Raw genomic sequence first — 11,109 nt, 5'->3', positions numbered from 1 at the left:
AGAAGAGCCCCAACAAAAGCATTGCTGCACTGCATGAGTTATTATTGGCTAGTGTTAGTCACTTCTGTACGTGAGGATGTAAGCCATAAGTTGTTTCCACTCCCAGGCTTTGTCTGTGTTTAGATTGCAGAATGAATCTAACTGCTGCTCTGGAGAGCTTGGGGCAGCCTGGAGAGATGCACTGCTGGTACCAGGGCAAGGCTGCTGTGATTTGCTGCCAATGAAAGGAGAGCAGCAACAAAACCAAACTGAAACAGCTTCCCCCAGCCCTGCTCTTCTCAGGCTCAGCCTTAATCCTCCCTTCCTGATCCCCCAGCACCCTCTCCCTTCTGAGTGGCACTCAGGTGCACAGGGAGTGGGGGTTCTGCCACCCCTACCTCCTCAAACCATATCCCTACTCCCATCTGGGCCCCATGGGCCACTACTCCAGTCAGAGAACTGTGGCAATCATAGCAATAAGTGGTGTGAGCAATCTGGCAATAGAAGCTTAGAGCTTGACATAGAGGTAGGCCATGCTCAGCCTAAGTGTAGAAGTAGCTACCAGTTTAGCAAAACAGTGCTGTGCTTGCAGCATGCCACTAAAGCAAGGTACTGGGAGCTCTAAACACAGAGAGCTATCTGGGAATAACAGGAGGCACACCTGCATCAACAACCTCGTGTGATATTAGTAGTTCAACCAATAATGTGTGGCAGTAGGATGTGGGGTCAGTTGTGGGGAGCCAATGAAGCTATGCCAACCTGCTTGCTCCCTGTATGCCTCTCCAGGGGCCACAGCTTCTTGGTGGAGCTGCCAATGGCTGCCTGAAGATGACAGTGCTGCTGGTGGGATCCTCTTCTAGGCAGACATTCCACGGAATCACAAGATACTCAGGGATGGCCAGGAGGTCACCGGGAGGGTGCAGTCATCTCATCCCACCACGGCACCGCTCAAGGAGGGCCATCCGCAGCCAATTGTCCAAAACCTCGTCCAGAGGGCTGTGGAACATCTCCAAGGATGCAGACCCCACAGGCTCCCTGTGCCAATGCTCTGCACCTGCAGAGCACACTTGGCACTTGCCCTTGCTGAATAGCTTGAGGTCCCTCTCTCAGCCTATCTGTCCAGCTGCCTCAGGATGGCAGCATGGCCCCTCTGGCCTAGGCACCATTCCTCCTCCCGGTTTGGTGTTATCAGCCAGCTTGCTGAGGTTGCACTCTGCTCCATCACCCAGAGCACTGATTGAGGAAGATGGCAGAGAGGATCGGGCCCACTGCTGACCCCCGGGGGTGACCCTGCGGTTTGCTGGCCTCAGTGCCACTGAGCAGCCCTCTCAGGGCCTGGCTGTTCAGCCCATTTCAGTCATGCTCACTCTGGGCTCCTCCACCCCATTCCTCTTGGAGTGACTTGAGCTGCACACTGAAACAGAAGAGATCAGAAGAGGAGCACAGGCAAGTGTAGTGCTTCCAAAAGCCCCAGACCTACACCTCCCATCTTGGCTATTTCCACCAGCTGCCCCAAAACCCACAGAGGAGAAAGCACCCCGAAAATTACACCTGCAAGGCCAACAAAGGGGTTTGAATTCTGCCTTTGGTCTTTCTGCCTCTTGGCTCCAACAAGTTCTGACTTTACAAGAGCTGAACATGGATTAAAGCTCCTCCTCAAAGGACCTCTATGCAGGTCAGTCAGCCAAGTAGAACTGTCTAAGTTTCTGGAAGGTCTCTGGAAGGTCTCTGGAAGTTCTCCCAGGTCGATGGGGCACTGGGACTCTGCTGCTGCCTGTGCCAGCCCTGGCTGGGGTGGCTGCTTCACGCCAGCAGAGCCGCTCTCTTCCATGTCTTCTGTGAAGCTCAACACCATGTCCTGCCCACAGAGACATGCAAAGTCTGTCAGCTTGTCTGGCTGCCTTGGGGCATCTCAGGCTTCCTCTCAGCCCACCACAGGATGCTTGATGAGGAGCAAAATCGGTGGAGGCATGGCGTCACAAAGCTGGCCTCCTCCCAGCTGCCCAGGCAAGTGGGGCAGCAGTTCTCCAGCTCCATGACCATGCTCCCCAGGGCATCAAGCATCCAGGGGTCTCTGGATGGTCTCTCTGAGCTCCTGCTGGCCAGAGGCAGCACTGGGAGGGGAGGGACAGGGTGGGCTACTGGTGATGATTCCTGCACTCCTCCTCATCCTCTCCAGCACTGCACTGCCATCATCCAGGGCCCCATCTGCCTCCATCCTGTGGCAATGCCAGCGAGGAGCAGTGTGAGCAATCTGGCAGTGCAGGCCTAGAGCCTGACATGGTGGTAGGCCATGCTCAGCATAAATGCAGAGCCAGCTAGCAGTGGAGCAAAACAGTGCTGTGCCTGCAGCATGGAACTAAAACAAGGCACTGGTAGCTATAAACATGGACAGTTATCTTGGGACAACAGGACATGCACCTGCATCAACAACCTCCTTGTGTCATTAGTAGTTGGACCAATAATCTGTAATGGTGCAATGTGTGGTCACTCAGAGGGAGCCAATGGAGCTATGCCAACAGGGCACTCCCAGTTTATATAAGCTGTAGCAGTTCCCTCGCTACGCACTTCTGCCTTTCCTGTCTCTTCTCCTTCTATGCTTTACTTTACTGTGCTATACTCACACCTCAGGCCTGCACCATCGGCCTGCAACACTGGAACAATAGAGGAACAATACTCGATCATATTGGTCAGCTGTATTGATTCCAATCTCCATCACCCATAGCACCTGACCCCTCAACCAGGTCTCCCAGGGCCCTGAAGTCATTTTTGATAGCCCTGGGAGTTCTGGTTGCAACATCATCATTCCCTAACTGCATAACTAGTAAAGGATAGTAGTCAGAGGGCTGCACCAGGCTAGGCAGCCTTCTGGTAACATCTCCAACTTGGGCTCCTGGCAGACAACAGAGTTCCCTATGAGATGGGTCTGGCCAACATATGGGGCCCTCTGTTCCCCTCAGGAGGGAATCACCAATAACAATTACCCTCCTCTTTTTCTTGAGGGAGCAGGTCCTGATGCCAGGGGAAGGCTGTTTAACCTTAGGCTGCTTTGCCTTAGGTTGTTTAACCTTAGGCTGTTTAACCTCAGGGAGAACCCCAGATGGTGTGTCCTCTGGCATCAGGATCACCTCACCCTCCATCTCCAGTGCCCCATACCTGTTTTCCAAGAGCAGCGGGGAAGGTGAGGGGAGACAAGGAGGTTTTAGTTTGTGTCTTTTGAGAGGAACCTGTGTCCATTCCCCTCTGCTTTTTGGATCACCAGCCTCTGCTGGGGGAGCCTGCAGAGCCTGCTTACTCTGATTCAACTCTTTCCTCCTCTGGTTCATCTCTTTCCTCCTTTGGTTCATCTCTTTCCTACATTCCCTTACATTTCTAAGGCTAGCAACCTCATCCTTCAGTCTGGCCACCAGATTAAGCAGATAGTCAATCTGCTCACACCTTATGCAAGAGTTGCCCCCTCTACCCTGCTTCTCAAGAGCCAGGCTCCAGCACTCTCTGCAGCCAGATACCTGGACAGCTACCTGGTTGTGTTCTACCTCAGTCTGGGTCGACACTGATTTTTTTAGGGAGATTTTGCTGAGAGTTACAACCATGCCTGTCCCTGGCCACAGCACCTACTGCTGTAGAAAAAGTGGGGTGGCGCGTGAGAGCAGGAGAGAGCACAGGAGAACACGGGTGGGCTGCCCGCCAAGGAGAGCCCCGCCGGGCAGAGCCCCGCCGGGCAGAGCCCCGCCAGCCCCAGCAAACCCTTTCAAATCCAGCCACTCCCGCCGCTGGGATCACGAGTCTCACCACGTGAACAGATGGTTGCTCCCAGCCTCGCGGCAGCGGCAAGCTCCACAGTGCCGGCGATTCCCGCAGCCCCAGAAGGAGAGCAGCGGCTGCTCCCCGGCGGCTGCTGGTCTTGGTGCTCTTTCAGTATTCCTAAGGTTAGAAGGGACCTCAAAGATCATCGGGTCCAACCTGTCACCACTAGAGTAGGGAGGACACTACTGCCCACTGCAGGCTTGAACTCACAACCTTCCCATTAAGGGTCTCATGCGCTACCAACTGAGCCACCTGCTGTCCCGAGAGGGCTGCCCGACGAACAGCCTATACAGCTCTGTCCTCGTGGAGTCTGACATCGCACAGGTGCAAAGTGATGTGTTTGGTAGAGTATCTCTGACACTTGAAAACCTTTTTATAGAGCTTTTCTCTCTCTGCTTTGTTTTTCCTCTCCCCCGGTTCTTTTGTCTCTTTTGGAATGTACAGTCTATGAGGTAAAATTAAGCTGACATTAAAACCTGTCTGCGGTGCAGCCACAGGCCCCGAGGCTCCAATGGCAAATACGCTATGAAGTGACTATCAAAAATAGGAGCGCCTTTGAATTTTGCTATGAAAAAAAGCCTCAGTCTCTGCAGGGGGACTGCAGTAACAAATCCTAACCCTTGGAGGCGCTCAGCCGCCGAGGGCGCTCGGGGCTGCTGCGCGGTGCCTCATTTGCACTGCCGAACGCGGGTCTAGAAAACCTCGGTCCCGGCGGTGTTCTGCGGGGAGGGCTCAGCCTCTAAGTACAAAGGACAAATTCCAAAGGAAATGTAAGCAGTCAGTCGGGATTACAGACAGATGGCTCTTGACGGCTGGAGGCCAAGCTCTCGGCCATCGTGGTTTGGTTTTCCCCCCTCCCCCCTCCCCTTTTTAACAAAAGAATCAAACCCCAGACAGAACTCAGCAACATTATTCTACAGCCCAGCCCATTGGACGTATCAACAGTTACAATACATGCCCGTTCTGAGAGCAGAGAAAGTCTGCAGAGATCTTCAAAGCACAAGACAGAGGTTCCTTAATTTTTTGTTTGTTTTAATTACCATCATTATCCTTAAGACTGACAGAAGTGTTGAATACCATTAAAAAATGCTAAACTGAAGACACCTAGAGGTCATTAATGATTCACCACCTAGTAACTCAAATAAATTAAAGAGAGCCAATTACAAGGAGTATTAACAAATAACAGAAGTGTGATGAGACGAGGAGGAGCTGTTGTGTTGTAAAGGTAGCTTCACTACAAGCCCTGCGTCACTGGCAACCATTGACATCCAGCAAGATGTCCAGTGGGGTACCGAAGGACTGGGCTGAATTTCACCCAAGAACTCACAAATGCAAGTTCACACAACGTCGATGAGTTATGCCACTGCAAAGTGCTCTAATGCAAGGTTCACTACATGCAACCAACAGTTTGCTACGGTAGGCAAAGAGACATTAACATTAACCATCAGGCGCCCGAGAGAGAGGCAAATCAAAAGCAGCTTCGCCTTCTGAGTTGGTGCCCCAAAGAAAAGAGAGAGAGAGAGAAAGGGAAAAGAAACCAAGGCAGGCAGTGCTTGATTGGGGTGGATGTGGTGAGTGACTGCTAGGCAAACAGCAAAGATTCCAATCCTTAATTTCATCTCCAAGAACATCAACCAGCCAAAAGCAGAGGGCACAGACATCTGTAGAAACTGCATCCCATCAGAGATGGACCTCAGAAACTCCTCTATGCTATTGGGAAAAACAAGTTTTGAGATGTTCTCTCACCCTCTCCCTTATCTGTAAGACATAGAAGAGGCATTTCTGTAAGGAAGCTTCAGATCCTGGGGGCAAGGGGAACTCACTTGTGCCACTATCTTGTAGTCTTTCACAAACATCTCCTTGCCGTGAAGAACTCCACATTTCTCAGGCAAGAAGCTTCCCTCACGCAAACTCTTCCATCCCGTTGATGATGTGATGCCTGAGAAAAGCCCCTTGGGTGTTTTTCAGCATTAATCCTGCTTCCCAAATAGCTAAGACAAATGAGGAGGTAGAAATACAGTGCTAGATTGCTTTCACAGCATCAGATTAACATGGTGTACAGCACAAGTGTGTTAGTGTCAGTTTTCAATGCCAGCTACACCTTTGGCCCTGTCATGGTAGCAACCCCTGGAAAGTGTGGGCCAGGAAATGGTTTTCACACCTGCGCCACTGGTCAAAGCCTTTTCACTGGACACTGCTTGCCTGCCCCATCTAGAGTTTGTACTGCAAGAAGGCATAGGAAAGCAAAGATCCTATCTGTGTGGCTTGCTCTGTACTAACAAGTGTCAGCCTCTACCTACCAGTAAAGCATTCTCAAAGTGGCTGGAAAGGTTTGCATCAGTCCCAGTGGAGGTGCTAAATGCCTGGCTTTGTAAAAGCAAGAGAGCAGGATTTCTTTCAGAGTGTGAGAAAGGAAAATGCAATGGGCAGCATTCTAAAGGGAATCTCTTTCTCTTCACTTTATTACAAAGTACTGAATGATAACAGCAATCAGAATGGAAGAGATAGCAAAAAGTGCCAGGATGACAGCGGCACACACTTGGTCGCTCTGTGACCATTGTGTCCTTGTGGTCTGCACAGTGTCCTTGGGGGTGCTAGCCGGCGGTTCAGTCCTCCGAGAGATGAATAGCACTGGGGAGCTGTAGGGGCCCTACCAGGTCCTAATGCCATGGCCAGGACAGCCATGAGGAGCTCTCTCTGTGAGTCTTCATTTCATCACACCCTGAGACACAGATAGTATCAGTCAGGGTTGGAAGGGACCACAAGGATCATCTAGTTCCACCCCCCCTGCCATGGGCAGGGACACCCCACACTAGATCAGCCTGGCCAGAGCCTCATCCAGCCTGGGCTCAAACACCTCCAGGGACAGGGCCTCAACCACCTCCCTGGACAACCCATTCCAGGGCTTCACCACTCTCATGGGGAAGAACTTCCTCCTCCCCTCCAGCCTGAATCTCCCCACATCCAGCTTCATTCCATTCCCCCTAGTCCTATCACTCCCTGAGATCCTGAGCAGTCCCTCCCCAGCCTTCTTGTAGGTCCCCTTCAGATACTGGAAGGCCACAATGAGTTCACCTGGGAGCCTTCTCTTCTCCAGACTGAATAGCCCCAACTCCTGTTCAGTCTGGAGAAGAGAAGACTCCCAGGTGACCTAATTGTGGCCTTCCAGATGGCTGTTTGAGTCTGTGCCTCAGAACAACCCTGCCCACCCCTTACATACTTAGAATAGAATAAACCAGGTTGGAAAAGACCTCAGAGATCATCAAGTCCAACCTGTCACCCAACACCTCATGACTAACTAAACCAAGTGCCACGTCCAGTCCCCTCTTGAACACCTCCAGGGATGGGGACTCCACCACCTCCCTGGGCAGCACATTCCAATGGCCAATCTCTCTTGCTGGGAAGAACTTTCTCCTCACCTCCAGCCTAAACCTCCCCTGGTGCAGCTTGGGACTGTGTCCTCTTGTTCTGGTGCTGCTTGCCTGGGAGAAGGGACCAACCCCCATGTCGAGGGTTAGAGAGAAAGGCCCAGCCTTCTCCCCCCACAAAGAGAGAAAAAAACAAAACCCACAGCTAGCCAGCCAGAGAAGAGAAAAGGGAAATGCTATATCTACAAGCAGTTTTTAGGGAGTGCAGGATATATACACAATTTACAGTATTTACAATATATACACAGAAATATACAGCAAAGTAAAAAGAAATATGGTAACACAGGAATGAAATTCCTTCCTCTGCTGAGGAGGGTTCCCCCCCTGCACTCCCTTCTCTCCCCTTTTGTCCCAAACAGGGTTAGAAAGAGAGAAAAAGAGCAATTGTTAATAAAAGCAGTTGTAAATTAAAGAATAAACCTTTATTAGAATAAACCAAACCAGGTTGGAAGAGACCTTCAAGATCATCGTGTCCAACCCATCAACCAATCCAACCCACCCAAACAGCTAACCCATGGCACCAAGCACCCCAGCAAGTCTCCTCCTGAACACCTTCAATGACGGCGACTCCACCACCTCCCCGGGCAGCCCATTCCAAAGGGCAATCACTCTTTCTGTATAGAACTTCTTCCTAACATCCAACCTGAACCTCCCCTGGCGCAGCCTGAGACTGTGTCCTCTTGTTCTGGTACTGGGTGCCTGGGAGAAGAGACCATCATCCGCCTGTCTACAACCTCCCTTCAGGTAGTTGTAGAGAGTGATAAGGTCACCCCTGAGTCTCCTCTTCTCCAGGCTGAGCAACCCCAGCTCCCTCAGCCTCTCCTCACAGGGCTGTGTTCCAAGCCCCTCACCAACTTTGTTGCTCTTCTCTGGACTCGTTCCAGCAAGTCAACCTCCTTCCTAAACTGAGGGGCCCAGAACTGGACACAGGACTCGAGGTGTGGCCTAACCAGTGCAGTATACAGGGGCAGAATGACCTCCCTGCTCCTGCTGGCCACACTGTTCCTGATGCAGGCCAGGATGCCATTGGCCCTCTTGGCTGCCTGGGCACACTGCAGGCTCATGTTCAGCCTACCATCAACCAGCACCCCCAGGTCCCTCTCTGCCTGGCTGCTCTCAGCCACTCTGACCCCAGCCTGTAGCACTGCATGGGGTTGTTGTGGCCAATGTGCAGAACCTGGCACTTGGATGTGTTCAATCTCATCCTGTTGGACTCTGCCCATCTGCCCAGCCTGTCCAGGTCCCTTGAAGGTCTCTTCCAACCTGGTTTGGTTTATTCTAATAAAGTTTATTCTAATAAAGAGCTCAGTGTGGTGACGGCACATTATGCCCAGAATTATGCCCAGATATTGAAACCTGTCCCAGCATGCAGACAAGTTCCCTCTCCTTTCATGAGGGGAACAAAGGCCGAGGCAGCACAGCCCACCGCACACACCCATGGCAGGGGATGCTGGTGCTAATACCAAGTATGGCATCATTCTAGCTTCATGCTTCCTGTAGGCTGCAGCCGATTGTTTACGGCATGCCCATTGGCCAAGTCTAGCCGCAAGAAACCTGTAAGTATTACCCCAACTTGTAAATACGTTGCCCTCTTTCACTTTGCTCTCTCTCCTTGCTCCAGCCTAACCTCATGCCATAGCTTTGCTCTTAAGCCTGCATCCAGGCAGGCCTGTTGAGCCTTGGCCCTGAGAGTATCTCCAGAGGAGTGACATACACTGAGCGCCTGAGAAGCTACAGCCTTGTATTACCAGTCTCACAGGCCGGAAGACCCTGCCATGCCTTCAAGAGGACTGGACCCCTGAGGGTAAGATCTGCCCAGTTGCCAGGGAAGAGACTAGCTGAGTCCAGCAGTCCAAACATCTGCCTCAGCCTTAAGCAGCAGACTAACAAGCTGCACAACCCTGGGTGTCAGCTCAGAAAGCGGGACCAGTGCTTCATCGCATGCCTGCATGATGTCACTGTTGTGGGAGAGAAGAGGAGTCCATGCCCTGTGCTCCAAAGCTGGGACCACTCCGATAGGGTCCCATCCACACCTTCGAGCCAAGCAAAGGGGAAGTCGCTGCTTCATGCAGCCGCACTTCCTCCCCAGGGCTGTCCACGCTGTCCCCGAAGGTCGTTGCCACAGGGCCGACCCCATCCTGGGACCAGCCCTACCGGCCCTGCCAGGCCGATCCCACAGGACCGCTCCCTGCCATCTGAAGGGAGCTGCCACAGTCCTGCCAAGGGAACCTGCCTGCCAGCTAGCCTACATTCCATCTCTTCTCTGCTGCCGTGGGAAGGAGAAGGCTGCCCCCCACTGTCACCATCTGGACCAGTCAGGAGCCAGCCCGGTGACAGCAGACTGCTACAACAAAGGACACACTGAATCTTCCCCCGTGCTTTCCACTTACTCATTACCATTTGGTTCAAAGCACCCGCGTCTAGCAAAGTAACCTCTGATGCATTGTAATGTCTCTCTATATAGTTAGGCAGCTGCCAATGTCCCATGAACTCGCCATCTGGTGGACAAGCAGTGGAATTGCACCCTTCTTGAGATTCATAGAAATTAACTCTGTAAATATTCCAATGGAGTCCAAATGATAAATACTAAACCACTTATGGGATGTATTGCACAACTGTGCACTAGAATATGTACATCAAATAGTGGTTATTAATTATTTTAATAATTAATACTATTAATATTTCTGTGTTTCATATTAATTAATAACCTCTTCATCACACCCCGAGCCAGTGACAACAGCGCTGAGGAAAATCTGCACCTCACGGCTGCTGCTCTCCAAGACAGTGTGAGCTGGTTCTGCCTCTGGCTCCAGCACCTGCAAAGAGAAGAGAAGAGTCACTGAGCAGGGCCCTGAGTGCCAGGCTGATCAGGGAGCCTCCAACAGCAGCCACACAGAGGGGCTAGGAAGGACATTCCCATGGCTCATCCCATGAAGACAGCAGCAGGAGACCCTTCTGCTGTAGGCTGTGTGTCACCTGCTGACCAAAGCCAGCAGCGCCAGCACTGCAAGCACACACGTGGGAACTGCCACTGGGTACCAGTGCCTGACCTTGCTTTTCCTGGCCCCTATAAACCTAGCAGCCTCCAGTTTCCCTCCTGGAGGCTGTGGGTGGAGAACCCCAAGAATGAACAGCTCTGGAAACTCTTTTTAGGACAAAGGACTTTCCAGAGAGATGTCTGGTGTGGGGCAGCCACCACACTGCTGGGGGCTGGGAAGGGGCATTTGGGGGTGGGAGTGAACTCATTTGGAAAGTCTCTGACTGCTCTGCCTCTGCTAGGCAAAATGATTTGGCTTCCAGGTCTTGCAGTGGTTCAGCAGCTGGGGCAGAGTCATCACCCAAGAGAAGTGTGTTGGGCAAGGAAAGTCAAAGCAGAAGCTGCTGCTGAGATCCCCACAGCCAACAGCAGAGGGTGTTGGAGTTGGAAAAGACCTGGATGATTGTCGAGTCCAACCATCAGCCCTGCTCTCCAGACCCTTGGCCAGCTTTGCTGCCTTGCTCAGTGCAGACAACGCTCAAAGCTCAGCCCCAAGGTGCTGGGGGGCTCCGCAGCACACACAGCAGAGTGCTGCTACTGCTGCTCTGCACCCAAAACAAGAAGCAGGGGATTGAACTCCTTGGGAGTTCAAAGGCACTGAATCTAAACCAGATCTGAACTCCAGGGAATGGAGATCTGCTCAGTGCTGACCAACAGCTCAAGTGGGGGGCAGGAGGTTGGGGGGCAAGAGGATGAGGCCAGACTCTTTTCTCAGTCATGCCCAGTGACAGGACAAGAAGCAAGGGGCACAAACTGGAGCCCAGGAGGTTCCATCTGACCAGGAGGAGAAAATTCTTTGCTGTGGGGGTGCTGGAGGCCTGGAGCAGGCTGCCCAGAGAGGCTGTGGAGTCTCCTTCT

The sequence above is a fragment of the Melanerpes formicivorus genome, unplaced genomic scaffold, assembly GCF_026170545.1.
Source record: "Melanerpes formicivorus ecotype bairdi unplaced genomic scaffold, bMelFor1.0.p_v2 SCAF_114, whole genome shotgun sequence".
Taxonomy (NCBI): Eukaryota; Metazoa; Chordata; class Aves; order Piciformes; family Picidae; genus Melanerpes; species Melanerpes formicivorus.
This window is presented reverse-complemented; position numbering follows the sequence as displayed.